The sequence below is a fragment of the Leopardus geoffroyi genome, chromosome B2 (assembly GCF_018350155.1).
Source record: "Leopardus geoffroyi isolate Oge1 chromosome B2, O.geoffroyi_Oge1_pat1.0, whole genome shotgun sequence".
NCBI lineage: Eukaryota > Metazoa > Chordata > Mammalia > Carnivora > Felidae > Leopardus > Leopardus geoffroyi.
Genome location: NC_059332.1, coordinates 3,229,327 through 3,252,522, shown reverse-complemented (window position 1 = coordinate 3,252,522; position 23,196 = coordinate 3,229,327). Strand labels below are relative to the sequence as shown.

The 23,196-nt window shown below is 48.4% G+C and overlaps 1 long non-coding RNA gene and 7 other non-coding genes across 8 annotated transcripts; 5 read left to right on the top strand and 3 right to left on the bottom strand.

The window, feature by feature from the left end:
- The first annotated feature begins 324 nt into the window (after window positions 1-324).
- TRNAI-AAU lies at window positions 325-398 on the top strand. Its single transcript has one exon. It is a non-coding gene; the product is annotated as a tRNA-Ile (tRNA).
- Window positions 399-711: 313 nt separating this feature from the next.
- Window positions 712-785, top strand: TRNAI-AAU. Its single transcript has one exon. It is a non-coding gene; the product is annotated as a tRNA-Ile (tRNA).
- A 5,259-nt stretch (window positions 786-6,044) lies between these two features.
- Window positions 6,045-6,117, bottom strand: TRNAV-UAC. Its single transcript has one exon. It is a non-coding gene; the product is annotated as a tRNA-Val (tRNA).
- A 4,493-nt stretch (window positions 6,118-10,610) lies between these two features.
- LOC123609542 lies at window positions 10,611-17,676 on the bottom strand. Its single transcript, XR_006717815.1, has 2 exons — window positions 17,408-17,676; window positions 10,611-11,073 (listed from the first exon to the last, which is right to left on the bottom strand). It is a non-coding gene; the product is annotated as an uncharacterized LOC123609542 (long non-coding RNA).
- TRNAT-AGU lies at window positions 11,225-11,298 on the top strand. Its single transcript has one exon. It is a non-coding gene; the product is annotated as a tRNA-Thr (tRNA).
- On the top strand, window positions 16,086-16,158 carry TRNAV-AAC. Its single transcript has one exon. It is a non-coding gene; the product is annotated as a tRNA-Val (tRNA).
- On the bottom strand, window positions 16,888-16,960 carry TRNAV-AAC. Its single transcript has one exon. It is a non-coding gene; the product is annotated as a tRNA-Val (tRNA).
- A 1,023-nt stretch (window positions 17,677-18,699) lies between the features above and the next one.
- On the top strand, window positions 18,700-18,773 carry TRNAI-AAU. The gene has a single exon. It is a non-coding gene; the product is annotated as a tRNA-Ile (tRNA).
- The last annotated feature ends 4,423 nt before the right edge of the window (window positions 18,774-23,196 follow it).

Below are 23,196 nucleotides of genomic sequence, written 5' to 3'. Positions count from 1 at the left end.
GTCCGAATCCTCTCGGGTCAGAACCGGGATCTGAGAAAGACTCGCGACAGGAGGGTTCGTCCATTCAAGCCACGAGTTAACCTTCTCTGCTTTTCCCATCTCCGCGGTGGGGGAGAGCGGAATGGGAAGAAGGAGGGACTTTTTTTTAAAAAAACTGTCCGTCTTTGGCATTTTTTTGTTTTGTCCTCTCCTCCCTTTCCTCCTCCCCTCCTCCCCTCCCTCTCCTCTCTCCCCTCCCCCTTCCTCCCTCTCCTGCAACTTGAAGAACCGGTGTCCAGGATTTTTGTTTACATCTTCACAATAGAGGCCACCTTTCCGTCGGGTGGCCGGTTAGCTCAGTTGGTCAGAGCGTGGTGCTAATAACGCCAAGGTCGCGGGTTCGATCCCCGTACGGGCCAGGCAGATACCGTTTTACCGTCGCTGCGCGCCGCAGTTCCCCGACCCGACCCGGGTGGACCCGACTGCTGAAGTCAAACACTTGCGTGGAGCTGTGGGACCTTCATGTCTTGTTATTATTATGATTTTAAGAAGTAACAAACGAAAGCTAGAATAGAAAGTGTTTTTAAAAGACATTGAACAAAGTAGAGCGGGTACATTTAGGCGAGGCGGGGCCAGGATGAGAGAGAATTCCTCGGTTTGTGTTGGAAAAAAAAACTGAATTGGTTTTGGCTTATGTAACACGTCCCGCAGACCGAGAGGTCCTTCCTCGGTGGCCGGTTAGCTCAGCTGGTTAGAGCGTGGTGCTAATAACGCCAAGGTCGCGGGTTCGAGCCCCGTACTGGCCACATGGGGGCGGCTTTTGTTACGTTTAAACACCGGAGTCCGTCAGTCTAGGACTCATCCCCAGGCCTCAACCAATGCGGAATTTAGAGAATTTGAACACGGTTCTCTGACTTCCCTGCTTTAGTAGGTCCTTGTTTGATTTCTGTCCACAAAGGTCAGCAGGGACCAGGAAAAAGAAAAAAATTCCCTTTGTGCGATTTTTTTTTTTTTTTTTCCATTGGGAAACTGATTCTTGCAAGGGAAACTGGCCTGTTTGGATTATTTCCAACTGGGAAGAAATTGTAAGACCACCCGCACTTTGTGCACGCCCACACTTGGGGCTTCACTAGTTGAATGAGAGATGAAACGAGATGTTTGAAGCTATATGGGAAGCAGGCTCCTATTAATATCGACACAGGAGGAAAGAAAGGCAGCTTCGTTGTAAACATTCTGACAGCGGGCTCACCGTTAAAACGTTTACTTTGGGGGTAAAAATATATTCATGTGTTCCAAAGTTAGAAAATATTAAAAGGTACAGTGAAAAGTCTTCCAACTTCTATAGGAGACCCCTTAGGTATTCTTTCCACTTCTCTTTGCACAAGCAAACATTTACATAACCTCTTGTTTTCTCTTCTTCCCCTAAGAGTCAGCATATGCGCTCAATTTGCCTTCTTCACTTAGCTATATAAGGTGGCATCTTATCAGTGTTTGGAGAGCTTTCAAGCAACACTTTCAATACTGTGCCTTTGGCAAAATGAAAGCGTAGTTTCAAAAAAGTTGGCACATTCAGCAAAGTTGAACCCGAAACGTTCTAACCTTTTGCATCACCGTTGGAGGGAATGCACACAGGGAGGCAGCTTGGGGAAACTTGAGAACAGGCGGAAATGTTCGAGCAAAGCACTTTCTGCCCGACCCCTAAAGAAAATTGTGCATTATTAACAAATTTGTTTAAATCGCTCCACTCTTCAGAATGCAATAATTAGCCGCTATTCCGTGTCTGTTAAATGCTGGAGATGGATGACTATGTGAAAAAAGCAGAATTCGAAACGGTGTGTGTAAGATTCCGATTCTTCCATTTTAAAACAAGCTTTATTATGGGATAATTTACATACAATAAAATGCACCCATTTTAAGTGTAGAATTTGATAAGTTTATCATCAGTGTCAGAACAAAGCTGTTATCTCTCAAGCTACACGTTAGCCCTACACTACAATTTAACCGTTACAATCCCCCAACCCTCCTCTGTGCTTTGTGGTAGTTAGAAGAATGTCCCCCCAAAGATGTCCACCTCCTAACCCCTGAGGTCTATGAATATATGATTTTGCGTGGCAAAAGGGACTTTGCACATGTGACTAAGGATCTTAAAATGAGGTGATTTTCCTGAATTATCTAGATGGGGTCCAATGTCATCACAAGGGCCCTTCTTTTTTTTTTTTTTAATTTTTTTTTTCAACGTTTATTTATTTTTGGGACAGAGAGAGATAGAGCATGAACGGGGGAGGGGCAGAGAGAGAGGGAGACACAGAATCGGAAACAGGCTCCAGGCTCTGAGCCATCAGCCCAGAGCCTGACGCGGGGCTCGAACTCACGGACCGCGAGATGGAGACCTGGCTGAAGTCGGACGCTTAACCGACTGCGCCACCCAGGCGCCCCAACAAGGGCCCTTCTAAGAGGGGTCAGGGTCACAGAAGGAGATGTGACATAGAAATAGAGGTTGAAGACGTGCAGTGCTGTTAGCCAAGGAATGCCAGCAGCGTCTAGAAGTTGGACAAGGCAAGGAAACAAAATTCCCTCTAGAGCTTACCAAGCAACACAGTACCGCTGACCCATATTGGACTGACCTCCAGGACAGGAGGAAAGTAAGTGTATGTTGTTTTCAAGCACTGAATTTGTGGTAATTTGTTACAATCACAATAGGAAACTTACATACCCCTTCTACTCTGTTATACCCCCATCCCAGCCCCAGGCGACTATAGATGTTCTATCATGATGGCTTTGCCTTGTCCAGAATTTCTTATAAACCATGTAGTACGTAGTCTCATGTTCCCGGCTTCCTTTGCTCAGCCCGATATCTTTGAGATTCATTCATGTTGCTGCATGTATCAGTCGCTTGGTCCATTTCCTTGCTGAATTGTACTCCCTGTACAGACATATCACCGTCTGTTTTCCATTCACATGTGAATAGACTTTTTCATATGAGGATTAATGTCACAAGTCTTTGTGTGGACGTCTGTTGTATTGGTCAGGCTTCTCCAGAAAAAGAGAGAGAGAGAGAGAGAAAGAGAGATCTTAAAGAACTGACACAGGCAGTTGTGAGGGTCGGGCAAGCCCACATCTGCGGGGTAGATCAGCAGAGTGGAGACACAGGAAAGACCTGAAGTTAAAGCTCCAGCCTAAAGGCAAGGTGCTCAGGTGGTTAAGTGCCTGACTCTTGCTTTTGGCTCAGGTCAGGATTTCACAATTCACAGGTTCAAGACCCACATCGGGCTCTGTACTGGCAGCGTAGGGCCTGCTTGGGACTCTCTCTCTCTCTCTCTCTCTCTCTCTCTCTCTCTCCCTCTGTCTCTGCCCCTCCTCCTCTCGTGCAAGTGCACACTCTCTCTGTCTCTCTCTCTCAAATAAATTTAAAAAATTTTTTACAGTGTACTGGCAGAATTCCCCCTTCCTCAGGAGAGAAAGGTCTTTCTTTTTTCAAGGCCTTCAACTGATTGGATGAGGCCACTCACGTTATGAAGGGTAATTCGCTTTACTCAAAACCTACTGGTTAAATGTTAATCTCATCCAAGAAACATCTTCGCGGCAACATCTAAACTAGTGTCTGGCCAAATATCTGAATACTGTGGCCTAGCCTTGTTGACACATGAAATTACCCAGCAATGTTTTCATTTCTTTTGGGGTAAATACCTAAAATTGCTGGATCATTTGGTCAATGTCTGTTTGACTTTATTTATTATTTTTTTTTATAAAATTTTTTTTTAACATTTATTTATTTTTGAGACAGAGAGAGACAGAGCATGAACGGGGGAGGGTCAGAGAGAGAGGGAGACACAGAATCTGAAACAGGCTCCAGGCTCTGAGCGGTCAGCACAGAGCCCGACATGGGGCTCGAACTCACGGACCGCGAGATCGTGACCTGAGCCGAAGTCGGATGCTTAACCGGCTGAGCCACCCAGGCGCCCCTATTTGACTTTATAAGAAGCTACCAAATAGTCTCCAAAATGGTAAGGCCATTTTACTTTCCAATTAATACTTTGTGAGAGCTCCATTTGCTCCAGACTTCTCCAACATTTGGTATTGCCAGACTTTTAAATTTTAGACAGCCTATTTGAAACATTTAAATAGACTTAAAGTATTATCTCCTTGTGGCACTAATTGGCATTCTCCATAACTAATAATGAGTTCAACCGACTGAGCCGCCCAGACACCCCTGATATTTCTTTTCTCATTTAAGAAGTTTCTTGTTGGGGCGCCTGGGTGGTGCAGTCGGTTAAGCATCCGACTTCAGCCAGGTCACGATCTCACGGTCCGTGAGTTCGAGCCCCGCGTCGGGCTCTGGGCTGACGGCTCAGAGCCTAGAGCCTGGAGCCTGTTTCCGATTCTGTGTCTCCCTCTCTCTCTGCCCCTCCCCCGTTCATGCTCTGTCTCTCTCTGTCCCAAAAATAAATAAACGTTGGGGGAAAAAATTTTTTTAAATAAAAGAAGTTTCTTGTGACACCTACGATGGTTTGAATTTTTGTTGTAACAGTTACCCCCATCTATTTACCCTTATATAACTTGTTTTTCCAACAATCTGGTCCTGGACTTCTATCACAGAAACTTCCTGGATTATAAATTTAATTATTATGACATTTTATTGCCCCTTTCTCTTTTTGTTTTAATTTTTTTTGTATTTCTGACTTCGTGTGATTTTTTTCAAATCCAAACAATGCTTATCTGAGGATGCCTGATTCAATTTTGAGAGCTGTGTTACAGTTTTCTTCTGCTTTTCCACTTTTGGAGGAATTTTCATCAGCTAAAATATTTTGCCTTGGGGTTTTCTTATAGTAGCTTTGCACAAATAAAGCTCATTCAGATATTGTGGGAAGAGACTTGGGATCATTTACAGGATTCCCAGTTCAAGGCCATCCTCTTCTATCCCTACATAAAAATACAGTATCTTTAATAGATGTGTTTGGGGAGAGGGCTGGGATCCACTGGGAAAGAGTTCTGTGTCTTCCGATGTTTATGTTTCCTTTGGTCTTGGGGGATTCTGAATCCCCCCCTTCCTTCTTTTTTCCTTTACCAGCTACTCTCCGCGGAGGGCTTCTCCTCACTTTCTTCTCCCCCAGAAGTTTCTGCTGCTGCTACCGTCTCAGGACTGGCGTGCGTGCCCAGGTTCCTTCCCAGTGTTTTAAGCTGAAATTTCTATTTGAGAGGAGGGGAATTTGAGCTGAATGTTGGGATCTCAGTTCCCATTTTCTTACTTCTAGATGGCTTTTCTGGAGCTCCTTCCATTCTGCACAGAGAGTCGCCTTTGGGAGCTCTTGAAAGGCAGATCTGCTTGACGTGGGTGTTTTTAGTTCTCCTTTACAGGGAACTTGAAGTCTGTCTTCTAGTTGGGGAGAAGGTATGGCTTTAATGTTGTGTGCGTGTGTTGTAATACGTGGAGAAATTCAGATCTGGGCGATTGTTATTATCCTCAGGTTTTAGATTACCACCAAAATGAGGAGACATTAAAAAATCACATAGTGCTTTAAAAAAAAAAAATGTGTTTTCCCTTGTATTTAATAGTGCCAAATTTTCCCACGTGGGTACCGTAGCAACTCTCTGCCCTCTAGAGGGTGAAAGTTCACGTTTCCTTACAAAACCACAAAACAACGTCTGATCTGCTCTCCTTAAAATCTGCTTCTGTGGGAAACTGCACATGTCTAATTCCATGAAAACTGGAGCCTTCCCGTTTCTGGACATCCAACACTTGGGGTTTCCTTTAATACAATGCTCAAACCCGCTAAAGTAGATGTTGTTTCTGCAATTTTAAATCCTTAACATTGTAACTACGATGGAATTAAAATAATAATCTTTCCAGTCAGGCCCTGGCTGTGCACTCATTTAAAATATTCCGCATTTGCTGCTGATGGTTTTCCCCCAACCATCACGAAAGCCAGGGAAATCCTCTGTGCAAGCCAGCGTGGCCCCACACTGCACGGCCCAGTTGGGCGAGTGTCCAGAAGGGGAAACTAAGTGTCTGGAAGGAAAAGAGGAACCTTCCAAACCTCTCCTGAATGGAAGCCAAGGTAAGTTTGTGGTTCCACTGGGAATCGAACCCAGGGTCTTCTGCGTGTAAGGCAGACGTGCTAACCACTACACCATGGAACCTGAGGGCAACCTGTCTCCCCAGGTGCTCTTACTAGAATCAAGGTAAGAAAGGAAGACCAAAACTCGGTATAGATTGTTATTATGACTGAGGACGAAGTCCTGTGAACTTGGCCCAGGGAGCATGTGTGGGACAGATGAACTTTACATATACAAATTTGAAAGTCTTCATGAATACTGTCACCTGAAAATATAGTATGAAAATGACTTCAAATGTTCGGAGACACCCTCCAATTTTCTATCCTCCTGGGACACTCTTAGTCTGGTCAACATTTATTGTTTTTCTGCCCATATTTATTGAGAGCTTACTATGCTCCAGACACTTTTCAAGGCTCTGGGATACAGCAGTAAATACAAAGGTTAAAAAAAATATATATCCTTGAGATGACACTAAAAAAGTGCATTTATATTTCATGGAAACTATCCTTGAATTCAGCAGCAGCCGCATGAACTCCTTCTCTGCCCCTTGTCCTGAAACTCCTGCATGTTTCAATAGACAAGATCAAAAACCACATCCATTAAGATCAGCATCAACCCCACCATAAATATCTAGTGTTACTGTGAAATCAACTTAGAACTTGCAGACCTTGGAAAAGGGTCATGAGGTTGTTTATATGCCTTGTCTAGGCGAATGGCAAGTGTCTCCGCGGCCTTGACATGGCTGGAGTATGTGTGCTGCTGGCTTATTTCTTTGTGCCCCCACGTGTCCGTGCACGGAAGGAAAAGTTCTCAGACACGGAGACTGAGCGGGGCTGCCTCTGTGTGTGTGTGTGTGTGTGAGAGAGAGAGAGAGAGAGAGAGAGAGCAGCAGCAGCCATGGCCCGCACATAGCCTTTATTTCATCTTTCATTAGATGTGAGCATCAAAGAATATCAGAGCAAAGAAAGAGCACAAAGGATCTTTAGACATGAGCCAGACATACGTCTGGTGGCGACGTGAAGGCACGAAGGAACGCGTGCGGTTTCCAGGAATGTCAGCGAGTTACAGCAGGTGTTGTGTCTAAACTGTCCTCTGCGGGACTGTAGGGCTCTGTATCTCACGCGTTCGACAGCCTGGAGACCAGAACAGTGCTGACATTTCGGCCGGTACCCCGATCCCCCTCCAGGACTTACAATACACGCTCTAGAAATACCACCACACCCCCGCAGGCAGCAGGACGAGCCTGAGCCAGTAGCAAAAGATGTGATGAAGTCCTTGAAGCTGTTCCAAATACATATCACGTTCCAGTACATGCTAGGTGTCAAGGCACCCATGTTAAAAAGTAAGAGTAAATTGCAGAGGTGTGTGAGCCAGCCAGACACTTGTCATGGAAAGGAGGGAGTGGCTCTTTTTAGATGAAACTCTAGGAAAGAAAGACCATGGAGGTTTTAATGAATTCGGTGGAAGCAACTTCCAAAATGGAGGCAACTTGAACTTCAGATGCTGCAGTGAGAAAGACGAATTTTGGAAGACCAGACAGCCTCCACCCAGGCCGGGACCAAGAGCACCCGTAATATCCTAGCGACAATCCCCACATCCCTGAAAGTGTAACAGTTTGTAAAATGTACGAAGGAGAGAATACAGTGCCTTATTTCAGTACTCCAATTTATTTAGAAACTAAGAACGGATTGAAAAGGAGGATGAAATGTGTGTAAAATACTGAATTTCAAATAGTTAAGATACACTTTATACCCACATCTCCTACCAATCCTTTTTACATTGGGCTACTGCAAAAATACTTAAGAGCTAAGATAACTTACAAAGCGCTTGACGTCCCTATTCAAATTGTTTGCTTTTTGTATACAATAATATCAGGACTTCTTAAATGATGGCATTTTCCCTTTCTGTACCAGGGGTTCCTTTGTGTGTTCATGTTAGAAACAGTTTCTCTACTGCTCTTATGGTTTATTATAAAATTTCAGTATTTAATATAAATCAGTTAAAGCAGTTCTGTTCAAGTGAGACCTATAGCTCAAGAAATTTCTGAAAAAAAAAACATTAAATATAACTAGCTTCTGTGTAGGCTGGAAGGTTGAGAGTTTCTATTGAGGGTTCTTACTTATTTTTTATGTGCATCTAAACATTTTCAATGTTATTTACCAGTGTTGCATCCACACGACTCCTGAAACAGAATGCTAAGGGCGCCAATGACAGTCACAGCAAAGTTTGTTGCTACGAGAGGCAAGGCCGACCGATCGGGACCGACACTTTTGATCAGAGTGCGGCCCCGAACAGCCGGGGTACAGAGTTTTTATAGCCGACCACATCGTCTTATCATCACCTGGGAACAGAACAAAGAAATAGTTCCCAGATGAGGTGGAAACAGTTCCCGGGTGGGGTGATTATTTTAGACTTTCTGCCATTAAGTCGCAACCAGTTGATCTCCTTGACCCTGCCTCTGGCCCACTTTTCTTTGAACTTTTGTTCCCTTAATTGGTGAAGCCTAATTTACAAGAGTATGAAGTGTAATTTACAAGAGTAAAGCAAGGCTGTTATCTCTTAACCTTCAGTGTCAAAACAAAGCTATTTCTCAAGCTACAGTGTCAGCACAAAGCCTGTTATCTCTCAAGCTCTAGCTTGGCCCTACACTACAATTTAACCCTTACACAAGTTGTAAATATATTAGTGCCTTTGGTGCCTATTATATGCAAAAATGCAGTGAGGGAAGTTTACTAATGCAATTGGCTTGGTCCCTCTGTTTGCAGTATAGTTTGAGAGAGAGAGAAACACATAGGATAAAAAAAAAGAGAAACATGTAGCATAGAATATGTTGATAGTGGATTGTTATTTAGTCTACCATATTAAAAAACATGTTTTCTCCCACACATGTAATCGTCCTCTGAGGGTGTGCTATTTCTGACCTCTGCTACAGTTTCTTGCATGCTGGATTTGTTGCTTGGTTACTTTCTCGAATGATAGAATAACATACGATATCTTCGCAGTATTTTATCTGTTTAAATTGATAGAATACCAAAAAGTAAATGAATCAACTTGGCAGTCACCATTAGGCGTTAAAAACTATAAGTCTTAGGATTCATTCACATCCTCAGGGATATGACAAATCAAATTTAGGTGAAAGTGCAGAGATCAACCAACTGCAACATGGTGTTTCACCAGCTCGAAAGGAGACAGACACGAAGATATATCCAAAAGCAAAAAGACCTTAGGGGAATGACATCCATCCTATCATCCATAAAAATGTTCTAAAGAATAACATCACTTGCTCTTTATTATGAAAAAATAAAGGAATGTACGTCTTGGAAACTGAGCACAAGATGAATTGGTCTGAGTCCCCGAATCGCACACTTGAGCACCTCATGTCTGTCTGTGTCTCTAAACCAATCACATCTTCCTGGACCACAGATGCTTGCTAATGAGAAAGGCGTTTTGAAGGTGTTTCCTGGAGAAGGTTGAGGGACGCAGTGAGTATCTCGTCTAAAAATCAACCCAGACTTTCGAGATTCAACCACGGGCTGGCTTGCTCTTGTCCTTTTAGTAAGTGTCTTTCTTCCTCCACGCTTTAGGCGAGCAGAGAATGACTCGGAGAGAAATTGGCTCCGCTGTTCCCTCGTCGCTCCTGATGTTGACCACACTACACGGTGGAAGTAAGGTTCGCACACAAGACAAAGCCTCCCTAATCCAATCATCCCCCACTTTCTGGTCGCACAGGAAGACAACCAGCACCTGATTCCACCTGTGTCGAGAAAGCGGTTACGTTTATCTCAATACGAAGAGAGAGAGAGGAGGTGGAATTTCCTGACTATTCTACGTCAAGTATGGGCTGTTATTTACATTTACGAATGGTCAATTACACCCTCCCTACGGATTTACAGGCGGGAGCTACCAGGGAGCAGGGCTGGGACTCCCTGTAGGTCTGGCGTATCAGATTTGTCTTCTCCCTTTCCGGCAACACCAGACTCTGGACTCTGCTGGTTTTAAGCCTCAGCCCTCAGTTTCCCAGTTCCCCCGTGTCACTCTTTTCCATTTTATTTGCACTTCCCGCCCCCAGGAAGTGCTGCAAAGTTGTCACCTGAACTTCCTCTTTGCAGGACCAGGCCTGGAGGTCGCCTTCACTGATCCTTTGGGGCTTTTCCTTACCCGCCTGTCCTCTTCCAGCAAAGGGCTCTCTGCATCACCACCCCCACCCCTGCCTGGATGTCGCCGGCGGGGCCAGCAGCCGGGGCCCAGCGACTCTGCTCCCAACCAAGGGCTGAGGAATTATTTCTAGAAGTTTGTGGGACTGTAGTATAGATCCGTGGGTTTAACTGGCGCGTGTCACAGCGCACTCCCCCAGCGTTGTCCCAAGGATAGAAACGATCTCACGGATTTGTCCAGCTCCAGTTTCTTGGAATGAGAACACATGCCTCTTCCCGGGTAATGTTTGGTATCCGTTTTTTGGAAAGAAAGAGATCGCTATCAACTTTAAAGAGGAAAAAGGAGGGTGAGAGTAAGAAGACGTCTATCCAATATTGCTTGGAGGGAAAGTGTAAGAAAATAATACGCCAGTAAAGTTCTAATGTGTTTTGATATTCATATATAATTTCTTTTTTAATTTTTTCCAAGTTTCTACTTAAATTCCAGTTAGCATGCCAGGTGTGGAATTTAAGAAGCGTCGTGTATTTTTAATGCCTCCCATGTGCCACAGCAGACTGCCACTCTCCGCAAATACGGAACATAGTTTCACGTGGGATAAACGGCCACCGCTGAGCGACAAAGGGAAGAAAACCGCCGGCGCCTGAGCGCCAGCATTTTGCCAAGTGATTCACTTCGGGAAAGCCTCGCGGCGATCCTCGTTGCTTGGGTCGGCGCGGCTGAGAGGCACCATTGTCCCCCGTGTGGCAGAGTCCAAGCTGAATCCACCTTTCATACCAAGCAGTTGTGAAGACTCCGGGAAGCGCGACCGTCTGGCTGCCTACTGCAACGGTCCCGTGGCTGAGGAAGTTTTTATTCCTGGTGCAGCGTATCTACACTGCTGTGCACCTTTCGGGAGAAAGTAAGAAAACGTGATAAAGATCCTGAGAATTAGTTTGGATGCGCTTTTGTTGGGCAAACATTCTCGAGAGCCACATTGGTCAGCCCAGACAGTGACATCACCCTCAAATGACATACAAAGGACGCTGCTCTCGCTGTGGGCTCCGTGGCTTAGCTGGTCAAAGCGCCTGTCTAGTAAACAGGAGATCCTGGGTTCGACTCCCAGCGGGGCCTTCCCGTGCGAGCTTTTGTGATTTAGTAGAAGTGGAGAGAATTTGAATTCGCATCCCTGAAGCACCAGAGGCGGAAGGGACAGCAGTAGGGGAAGACTCTTCTTTAAACACAAAAACACGCTTCTCCCAAGAGGACAGTGATAGAAATGCCGAGAGCTGACAAACTCAGATCTTGTTCTATGACGACGATCTGGGCACTGGGGTTGCCTAGGAAAAGTGGGGTTTGCCCCTTGGTCTTCTTTTGCCATTTTAGACCAAACCTCAGGCACTCACCACTTCGGTTATACATGATCTCTGTGACTGTCTTCGTCATTTTCGTCCCCTAGAATCTTTCCCAACTAGGACGTTGGAAACAGCTGCTTTTCTTGACTGGCTCCTTGAATGGCCATTTCCCCCTCCCCCGTCCCCAATTTTGCATCAGATAGCTCTTTGGCCCACCGAATAGTGAATCGACCAGAGCCATGCTTCTCAAACCTTGGTGAGGACATGAATTACCTGGCGTTCCATTAAAATGCAAGATTTAATTCACCGCATCTTGGATGAGGCTTGAAATCCAGCGTTTATACAAGTCTCCGGTGACTGATGTCTATGCCACTGTTACAAGGACCCTATTTGGTTTAGAAAGGCTAGTGACTTAGTGATCTAGCTTCAATGGTTGTGGCTTTTGCCCCCCCCCCCCAAGGTAAAATTGGTATATAATACCGGATAACTTTCAAGAGCACATTATCATTAGACATCTGTATGTACTACAAAGTGATCACGGCCAAAATTCTAGTTACCTTTCATTACCATGCAATTGACCCTCTTCTTCCATTCTGCCTGCTCTCGAATCCCCTTTCCCCCCTGGTAACCACGAGTCTGCTCTCTGCATCTATGAGTTTGTTTTTATATTGCTTTGTTTGTTCATTTGTGTTGTTTCTTAGATTCTCACATATGAGCGAGATCACACAGTATTCGTCTTTCTCCGACTTCTTTCCCGTAAGCGTAATATCCTTAAGGTCCATCCATGTTGTCAAAAAGGGCAAGATTTCATTCTCCTTTATGGTTGGATACTGTTCCACTGTATATATACCACATTTTCCCCATCCATTCACCTATTGACGAACGCTCAGGTTGTTTCTGTGTCTTGCTTCTTGTAAATCATGCTGCAACAGGGGCGCCTGGGTGGCTCAGTCGGTTAAGCGGCTCACAGTCCGTGAGTCCGAGAGTTCGAGCCCCACAGGCTCCAGATTCTGTGTCTCCCTCTCTCTCTCTGCCCCTCCCCTGTTCATGATCTGTCTCTCTCTGTCTCAAAAATAAATTAAAACATTTTTTTAAAAATTAGGAAAAAAATCATGCTGCCATGGATGTAAGAGCGTATACATTTTTTCCAATTAGTGTCTTCATAGTCTTTGGGTAAGTACCCAGAAGTGGGATAGCCGGATCCTACGGAAGATCTATTCTGATTTCTTTAGGAATCTTCATCCTGATGTCCAGAGTGGCTGCACCAATTTCCTCTCTCACCAACAGTGTATGAGGGACCCCTTTTCTCCACGTTCTCTCGGACAGTTGTTATTTCTTGCCTTTTTGATAACAATTCTTCTAACGGGTGTGAGGTGATATCTCATTTGCTTTTAATTTGCGTTTCCAGTAGTCATGTTGAACATCTTTTCACGTACCTGTTGGCCATCTGTATAACTTCTTTAGAAAAATATCTATTCAGATCACCTGCCCATTTTTTAATCAGGTCGTTTCTTATTGTTGAGTTGTGTGAGTTCTTTATATGTTTGGGGTATTAACGCTTTATCAAATAGATGATTTACAAATATCTTCTTCCATTCAGGAAGTTGTCTTCATTTTAACGGATGGTTTCCTTCGCAGTGCAAAAGCTTTTTGGTTGATGTAGTCCCATTGTTTATTTTTCTTTGTTTCCCTTGCAGGTGGAGTTGGATCCACAAACACATAGACCGCTAAGACTGATGTCAAGGAACCTACTGCCTGTGTTTTCTTCCAGAATTTTGTGGCTTGAGGTCCTCCATTCAAGTCTTTCACCCACGTTCAGTTAATTCTTGTGTGTGGTATAAATAATGATCTACCTGCATTCTTTTGCACGAGGCTGTCCAGTTTTCCCAGCACCTCAGTCGTTGTGGTTTTGAGTTCTATTTTTTTATATGTTTATAACTATTTTCCACACCCATTAGTAAACCTGGAGTTGTCTACTCATTTGCCTTTCATCCAATCCAGTTCAAAAGAAATGAAAGAAAGGAACGAGGGAAAAACTCTAATATAAATTAGTGTAAATCAGTTAACGTTATAACTGTTTTCTCCTTTTAATGTGTTAAGGGACTGTGGAATATAACAGAAATTTTGGAAGGAGGAGTAATGTGATTGTATCTGAAAGAGGAGAGGATAAAAAAGAATGGCAAAGCACACAAGATTCCCTTTTTTTTTTTTTCAACGTTTATTTATTTTTTGGGGGACAGAGAGACACAGAGCATGAACGGGGGAGGGGCAGAGAGAGAGGGAGACACAGAATCGGAAACAGGCTCCAGGCTCTGAGCCATCAGCCCAGAGCCCGACGCGGGGCTCGAACTCACGGGCCGCGAGATCGTGACCTGGCTGAAGTCGGACGCTTAACCGACTGCGCCACCCAGGCGCCCCAAGATTCCCTTTAAAAAAAAAAAAAAAAAAGCTGGAGGCAACTGCTGTTTAAAAATGCTTTTTAAGGAATCTACTCCTGAAATCAGTGTTGCACTATATGCTAACTAATTGGGATGTAAGTTTAAAAAATAAAATTAAAAAGTGCTTTTAAATCTGAAAACTCTTGGTGCACTTACCGGTTACATAACTCTAAAAAAATAATACAGCTGGAAAAAAAACCTTTAAACCCCAAGACTTGCGATTTTCTTGTTTATCTGCTCTATTTCCTCTACCTTCTAAAAAACACTTTTCAAGTTTTTATCATCCTCCGTAAGTGCCACGCTCCCCACTCTTGGTAATGTGCACAACATTTCTCAAACAATCAGTTTCATTTCCTTCGTTTCTTGCTTCTCCCCCTAAAGGTCTAACGGGCTGATGTCTCCTTTCGTGAGCCATTTGGAAGGAATGTCATGTCTCAGAAGACTTCTTGTGTAGATCTCTTGTAGTGGACTACTGACTTCTGTTAGAAATAAAAATAATAAACAGTGCTATGAAACTCTGCTGGGAGAGGTGAGTATTTAAATATAATAAAGGAGAATGTTTGTTCTCTACAATTCGATCCCAAATAAGACCTGGAAATGCATCAATATGTCATATTTTTAACTGAAATCCATTTCTCCACCAACTCAAGTTAATGGGTGCTCATTACTCCTAGGTCCCATGGCCTGTGCCCTGGCCCCGGACCTACCATGCTGCCCCTAATGCCCATCCCCCCTCCCCACCCCCAGGCCTCATTTCACCTCTGTTCCACCAATGTATTTCTTTTCATCTATCAAGTCTCAGATCGGTGATCACTTCTTCTGACAGTCTTTCCTCATCATTAGGAGTTGCAAAATTGTCTCATTTGTATGCATCTGTGAAAAAGCATGAGCATTTCTCTCTGTAGTTTTATTTGGCAATTTTAAAAATGAATTGGGGGGGGGCAGGGGGGCTCAGTCCGTTTAGCTTCCAACTTTGGCTCAGGCCATGATCTTGGAGTTGGTGACCTTGAGGCCTGCATCCAGCTCTGTGCTGACAGCTCGGGGCCTGGAGCCTGCTTCCGATTCTGTGTCTCCCTCTCTCTCTGCCCCTCTCCCCCCTTCTTTCTCTGTCTCTGTCTCTCTTTTTCTGTCTCAAAAATAAACACTAAAAAATAAAATAACTTATTTTGTGCAATCATATTATAATAATCAGCGCACATGCCCTTTGCTTTCCCCAGGCTTGTCCGATTTTTCAGGACACCTGGTACCTCCAGAGCCTAGGTCAGGATTGGGCACCTTGTGGGCTGCTCATTAATTCCTTTAAAATAAATATCTAATCAACTTATTTTTCAAAAAAAATGAACCAGAAGTTATGCTGTCCACTCGATGTCAGAAGAAAAAGTAAGACTGAAGATCCTGCCCTCTAGGAAATACTGCCTTGCTTCTGTTTCCGGCAGCATTGAGACCCGTCCGACTTTGGGTTACGGGAGGGGTTTTCCAGCTTTGCGTTTCTGACCGATGCAGTCACAGCGCGGTCCTGGCGCGAACTTCTTACGATGGGTTTGAAGACAGATCATTTTGCAATGAGCACCTTCTAGTCCCAGACAAATGCTGGGAAGGGGGAAAGAGTGACGAACGTCAGGGTACACGAGGAGGAAAACAAACTCGCTCGGCAGACTGACACGGTCCCTGAGCACTGGCACCCAGAGCGGAAGCGGGGACACGAAGTCCAGTCACAGGGATGCCCAAAAGACTCCCCTTGTCACCCCGCCCGGCAGTAAACTGGGACAGTCCCCCACCCGCGCTAGGCGGAGTTTCCAGCATGGCCCGGCAGGTCTGGGGGTCCCCAGCTTTTCCAGGTCAGAAGAGATGCGGACCCCAAGCACCCCCCACCCCCTCCCGGGAACCCCTGCCTGCAGCCTGGGAAGGAATTTGGACTCTGGGTTTCAGTTATGCGTGGTTACAAGTTACGGAGTTTTCTGTATTGTTATTTTAACAACAAAAAGTGTAAGAGAAAGGGAGGCATCGTGAGTGAGGATACGTACAAAGAAAAATCATTCAAAGTTACCGGGTTTGGGGGCACCCAGAAAATGGGTGTACGTTCTATAGGACATTCTAGAAGGATTTTTGAAAGAGGCCTGGCAGGCCGGTTTCCGTAGTGTAGTGGTTATCACGTTCGCCTAACACGCGAAAGGTCCCCGGTTCGAAACCGGGCGGAAACAGCCGTCGACCCGCTTTTTTTCGCACTTTACCCAGTGTTCCCAGTGCATGAGACCCTCCGTCCTGCCCGGGGCCCCACACCAACACACACCTTTGCCACCTGTCCCAACGCCACCAGCGCGGACCCTTGCGTCCCCAAAGGCTTTCTGACAACACGGGCCCTCCTGCCCCCCCCCCCCCCGCTTCCCTTCAACATCACATCCCTCTCCCACGGGCTGCACCCCAAGACCTCTCAGGTCCCTGCGGATAAGCCGTCCCCAACCCCGTAGTGGACACCCTCCGCGCGGGGGCCGTGCCTCCTCTGTCTTCACGCAGCCTTTTCACGAAAACCTGCTCTGGTTTCGCCAACAGCATCACCTTCCTGTGACGCTAAGTGCTGCGTCCTGTCCGGGAATCGCCCGCCTTCCTCGGGGGCACCAGGAGTTCCCCGCACGACCTTGCGTCCACCTACTGCTTCCACCTGGGCCGCGGGCACAGGGCTGACCCGGGGACAGGCAGGGGCCGGTGCGCAGAAGTGACCCGCTGCAGCAAATGTGACCACGGGGAAACCGTCGGGAACCAAGGGCGACGCTTCCCGGACGCCGTCCATTTCCCACATCGTGTCCTCGCCGGACGGTGTCCCTGCACCTGGCGTCCGGGCTCTGTGTGCGGAGCAGGGGCACCGGAGCGGATCCGGGTGCTGGGTGGCGCTGGGAAGCACTGCGTAAAGTGAGAAAAAGCGGGTCAACGGCTGTTTCCGCCCGGTTTCGAACCGGGGACCTTTCGCGTGTTAGGCGAACGTGATAACCACTACACTACGGAAACCACGCCGCACCCCGCTCGCCTCCTCCCGGGGGAGACTAGCCGCTCTCTGGGTCTCCCGGCTTTGTTCCCACTGGAGGCCTCTTTCCTTCCGGGAAATAGCAACCTTATTCCGCCTCTCTTTTGACTAAAAGCAAGAACCTTCGAGGCAGTGAATCGCTCCAAGGAAACACCGTCTAGGGGAAGAACGCCTTTCCAGATGCAGGACAGAAAGTGTAGGCCGCCTCGGGGTCTGGCGGGTGTCGGAAAGTTCCTCCATGGGGGGGGGGGGGTCCTGCTTACGTTTACCTGACCTCAGAGGGCTCCCTGACCTGCATCTCCTGGGTGCCAGACACGGGTCCTGGCTGGGATACTGACCCGGATCCGGTGGACTGACTCTGGAAGGGGCCCGTTGCGCGCGGGCCCCGCTTGACCCACAGAAGCTGAGGCCCGAGAGGGGGGTGTGCCCACCTGCGTGCCGGGCGGAGTGGGGACGGCCGTGGGGGCCAGACCGTGGGACGTTGCCTGGCGGGGCTCGGTGCCCACGACGCCACTGGCCCGGCGCGGCGGGGAGATGTCACGGGCTCCTGCTACGCACTGGGCGCGCTCGGGTCCCATACCCGCCGCCGTCGCTAATCCAACAGCGGGAGGGCCGCGCTCATAAACTGCGCCCCCCACGCCTCAGGGGACTGCCGGTGACCTTTGGGAGGGGGACCGGAGCCCCATCTCCACGGCTCAGCAGGGCCCCGAGCTGGAAGGGGACGCGCCCCCTCACACCTGTGCGTACCAAACGCCCTCTCACTGTGACGGTCATGGCCATGGCGTTTCCCTAGGGACCGCGGATCGTTTTACTGTGGGTCGTGGCTCTCCAGTGTCCCCACTATTTGCTGCGAAGGCTACCCTTCCCCTCGTCGACTTGCCTGGCACCGTCGTTGACAATCAGCTGGCGATGCGTGCCCGGTGTTATTCTAGACTCTCCGTTATGTTCTGTGGGTTTGCACACCTATCCTTTTGCCAGGACCTCAGTCTCGGTTTCTGTGTCGTCACCGACAGTCTCCCATCAAGAAGAGAAATCCTGCAAGTCGGGTCCTCTTTTTGCAAAATGACGTTTCCTTCTGGCGTCTCTTGCGTTTCCAGGCGGATTTGAAAGACTGGCGTTTCCATGTCGGCGGGGCAGGGGGAAGACGCTTCCCGGGATTCTGGGCGGGATTAGGGTGACCGTGGGGCTGCTGTCATTTCACCCGAGCCTCGTCCCTGAGCGCAGGACGCTTCCGCCCTGATCCCCCCTCTTCCCCGCGGTGTGCTGCCCGCTCCGCGTGTGCGCCGAGCACTTTCGCCGCCCGAGGGGAGCACAGCCTTCCAGAAGGTCCCTGAGGAGCGAAAGGCACCTGCCCCCTGCGAGTCGGAGCGGGAGTCCTCGGGGCCCTGCGGAGACCTGCTGTGCTCTGACCGCAGAGCTTCGGGAAGCCTTGCGTTTGCCGCAGGTGTTTTCCCGAAAAGAGGGAAACGGCACGCCCCGCCCCGCCCCGCCCCTTCCCAGCCCGGTTTCTGTGCGTCTTTTCGGGTGGGACGTTAGGATCTGGGGAAGACGAGATTTGCTAGTGGGTGCGGAGCACGTGTGCCGGGAGGGGACTTTTTCTTTCAGTGTTTCTGTTGTGGAAAATTGAGTGGAATGAGAAAACTATGAAAACGTGGTTTTCCAGGAAGAGCTACCGCAGGAGCAGAGGCCTAAAGATTGAGGGACAGGGCCTGGGTGCGGGTGTGGCCGGTTAGCTCAGTCGGTTAGAGCGTGGTGCTAATAACGCCAAGGTCGCGGGTTCGATCCCCGTACGGGCCAGTGGTTCCTTTTACCTCCTAACCCCCTGAGTTCACGGTTACCTCTGCTCCCCCAAGTCTTACACTTTGGAGGTGTGAAGGATCACTGTCAACCACATTTCCCCGCTGGTCGGTTCGTAGAGCATAAAACGATCACAGGGTCAGGGTCATGAGCTCACCCACTACCTTGGGCAGGGGATTCATTAAAGAAGAAGAAATCAGTTGGAGTTATTATAACTTAAAAAAAAAACAACGGTGTTTGTTATTACTAGCGGAATTTATTTTGTCCATGGTATATTCATTCTGTCATTTTACAATTAATTCTTTTGCCCAAAACCTTGCCCTTTGCCCATCTTCAGCCTTTACAACCATTTGCAGCCGGGAAGTAGCGTTTCCAACTCTTTTTATGGAATTTCCAAGATACTCAATTTTTTCCCCCCACACTTACTTGCTCTGAAGTATTTCATTTCCCCAATATTCGTTGAAGCTGATTTCTAGAATCCGTAAGACAGCACTAAGCGATATTGGGACATGTGTGGACATCTTTGCTCTCATCACGACCGGCTGGCTCTTCTGGCATTGAGGAAGTGAGCCCACGGGTGCCACGCATCCTGAAATCTGCTGGAGAGCCCACAGATCGTCCTAAGCTCCGCTAGACTTGCAAACGTCCTTCTAGACTTTCTGTAAGTAAAAATGCTTTCCTTCCCTGAGCCTAAAACGAGCTCTCTGTGCATGTAAATGTAAACATTTTCCCTGCTTTCCATGTATTCCAGACTTATAAAGTGACGCTCTATTGACTTTTGTTTCACCCTCTGAGACGTGCTTATGTTAGAAAATCGTGTCCCTGAGAGCAGTTCACTTGGTTTTGGGTCACGAGTGAAAGCTGCCTGTGTCATGGTACTGAGTCTAGGTCCAAGTGTACCCAGCGCACGTATCCACACCGGGTGTAAAGTCCGTGTTCCAAGGCTGTTTATTGAATGAATGAACACAGTTCATTAGAATGACAGTAGAATGAATTGCTACACAGTTCTGCCGCCCATGCTTTCCTTCTGCCATCTAATAGGTGCAAAGAAAGGGATGCTCAGGAGTGTTTCATTATTTACAGTTCTCTAATGAGTCAGTCTAAGTCTCTTGGCATACATATAAGACATTTGAATTTTCTTTTCTGTACACCGTGTGTTGATAGCCGCACACAGGGCTATTCGTCTTTTTCTTACCGATTTGTAGGCTCTCGTTAAATATGAGGACCATTGTCATTTGTCTATGATGTGAAACAAAAACATCCTAATTTGTCATTTGCCTTTTGACTCCCCTTGTGATTGATTTTCTCCTGCACAAAAATGCTCATGTTTGTAGTTACAATGCTCAGATTTGAGGTTTTAGTTTCCGCGTTTGCACTTTACCACCATAACAACTTTTCCCGATGTGTTCTTGTGGAAAGTTCACATTTCCGTACTTACATTTAAATCTGTGACCCGCCGTGGTAAATGTGCCTATTTAACAGGAGCTGTATGATTCCTGCGCAGGGATCCCCTTGGCCTCCCCGCCCTGTGGGCTACACGCCTCCCCCACTGTCGCGACAAACACGACAAACACCGAGGTCAGGGTCCTGAGGGTAGGGGAATGCGAGAAAAAAGGAGAGAAGAGAAAGTTTGGGAACAGGAGGGTCCCCTGGGCTGATGGCCCAAGTGACGGCTTTATTGTTGCTATACACAATCTTTTATAACCAGACTCTTATGGGTTAGGTCATTCTAAGAATAAACAGGTTTCACATAATCGCTGCCAACCAAAACATTTAGTTCTGTGTTTCTGGTGCATTTTCTAGACGGGTCACAAGACCTTGTTGATAAGATTGCTAGCAAAACACAGTTCCCATGTTTGTTTCTATCTGACTCGGGGTAGAAAAAGGGAGGTAGCATTACTGCCAACACCTGCAGACCACAGGCTTCAGGAATTAACTCTCTCAGCCTTGACAAGGCTTTCGTATGCCCTTGAACGTGGGGGAATGGGAGGGGGAACCACCGGGTTGGCCTGAGTCAACGGGGAACGTTGCTCGACCCGGTCTCAGCCTGGCACCAGGGCCCGGCCCCCCACACCCCACCATTGCTTCTCCCACTGATACGAAATGCTGTCCTATGTGGAAATCCTTGCTCGTTTCCACATTTAAGTAGCAGTGATCTTGTTCCTTTGAGAGTAAAGGAGCATGGAACCTGGGTCCCTACAAATATGAGTTTGAATTCTGTGGTTTTCCCTTTATCTCCCAACGTTCTCCTTTCTGAAACGGAGACACTCCCTAACCCAAACCCCTGCACGAACAGTAACTACCAGCTGGTTTGCAGGTATAAATCCCTTTCCCTGTGGCAGAAAGTACTCCTTTCCTTTAGAAACTCTCTTTATGTGCCAAGTTTCTTGTCCTCATCCAGTAGCATCGTCCTGCTTCTTTAATATTTTAATCGTTCATTCCTGCTATGTCTAACTACATGGAATTTCACCTCATTAGAGCACATATGAACCAAATGCTTGACTTTAAGTCTTTTCAATGAAAGCAGCAGATTTTCCCCAGTGAAGCTTCTGTGGCATCCTGGGCCCAGGGTGTCTCTTGTTCCTTCAACAGATTCCAAGTCTGAGATTTTTCTCAGGTTCAGAAACAGGGGAAAGTTTGTGATGGTTACCGGTGTAACCACCCTCAGTGTCTGGCTTATCGTCTCGTTTCCTTTGCGGACACAACCTGAGATTAACTGTGCCCACAAGTCTCTGGGAGGCAGGTGCTTGGCTGGGGCCCTGCCTTTGCTGCTTATCGTATTTCGTGTCACCAGGAGGCTTCAGGCAGTGAAACTCTGTTAGTGGCTTCTGTTGCTGTGATATCCTCTCATCCCCGTTGTTGGCAGAGTCTAGTTTTGTAAGAGCCTCTCTGACCCTGAGCCCCCCCCCCCGCAGAGACGAGCTAACAGAGAGAAATTCGATGTAGCTTTTTATGTGCTGCTCTAAAAAAAATTGCCTACGATGAGATCGTGAAGATTTCTCCCATTATTTTTTTAAAGTGTATCTATTTATTCTGAAAGGGAGACGATCCCAAGTAGCCTCCAGATGTCAGCACAGAGCCCCGTGGGGGGCTCGATCCCACAAACCATGAGAGTGTGAGCTGAGCTGACATCAAGAGTCGGACACTTAACCAACCTAGCCCCCCAGGCGCCCTCTGATTATGTTCATGGGAAAGTTCTCTCATTTTCCCTTTGGGATCACCGTGCACCCCTCAGTCCCACGGCCTGGGGTGAAAGCCCCCCACCACACTCAGCTCCCCTCCCCGATCTGCAGGGTCAACCCGCCCTCTTCCCCCCCCCCCCACCGCCCCCGGTCCCGCTCCCCAGCGCTGTCCCTGCAAAAGCGGGGCTCTGGGAGCTCAGAGGTTAGGGATCCGTTCCCTGGATGTGGAAGCGCCCGGCCTGGCCCTCAGCCCAGTACAGACACTGGGACCCGTGCGTCGTGGTTTTTCTTCTCCATAAAAAAAAAAGTCTGTGACCAAACACACACACCAACAACCTGCCATGAGGCCGCGTCCCGGTCCCCTGTGTCACCGCGGGAAAGCTCACACGCGGCGTCGCGAGTCCCGCAGCGGAGCGGGCGCCGGGTCCCCGGCAGGGCCGCCCAGGAGCAGGTGCGGTGGCGGACGCCTGCGGGCGCGCGTCCCGCTTCCCAAGGCCGTGTCCGCGTGTCCCCCGGCCTTCTGTCCGTCCCACGCCCGGAACCCCGCCTCAGCGCCCTCCCTTCCCCGGCTAGGACCGCGCGGTGCCTCAGGGGGCCGTCTGCGGAGCCGCCTCCGGCTGGTGGCCGCGCGTGGCCGCCCCGCCGGGAAGCGGGGGCCGCGGGCAGCGGGGGCGGCGGGGGCGGGGCGCGCGGACAGCAGCGGAACCGCAGGCGGACCGGGTCCGGGGGTCGCAGGTGCACCTGGGGGGGGGGGGGTTGAGGGATGGGAGGGGCGAGAGGCAGGATGGAGGCGGAAGGTGCGCATGGTCTCCGCACCCCGAGTCCGCTCCAGTCCCCCTGCTCCGCACACAGAGCCCGGACGCCGGGCGCAGGGACACCGTCCGGCGAGGACACGATGTGGGACATGGACGGCGTCCGGGAAGCGTCGCCCTTGGTTCCCGACGGTTTCCCCGTGGTCACATTTGCTGCAGCGGGTCACTTCTGCGCACCGGCCCCTGCCCGTCCCCGGGTCAGCCCTGTGCCCGCGGCCCAGGTGGAAGCAGTAGGTGGACGCAAGGTCGTGCGGGGAACTCCTGGTGCCCCCGAGGAGGGCGGGCGATTCCCGGACAGGACGCAGCACTTAGCGTCACAGGAAGGTGATGCTGTTGGCGAAACCAGAGCAGGTTTTCGTGAAAAGGCTGCGTGAAGACAGAGGAGGCACGGCCCCCGCGCGGAGGGTGTCCACTACGGGGTTGGGGACG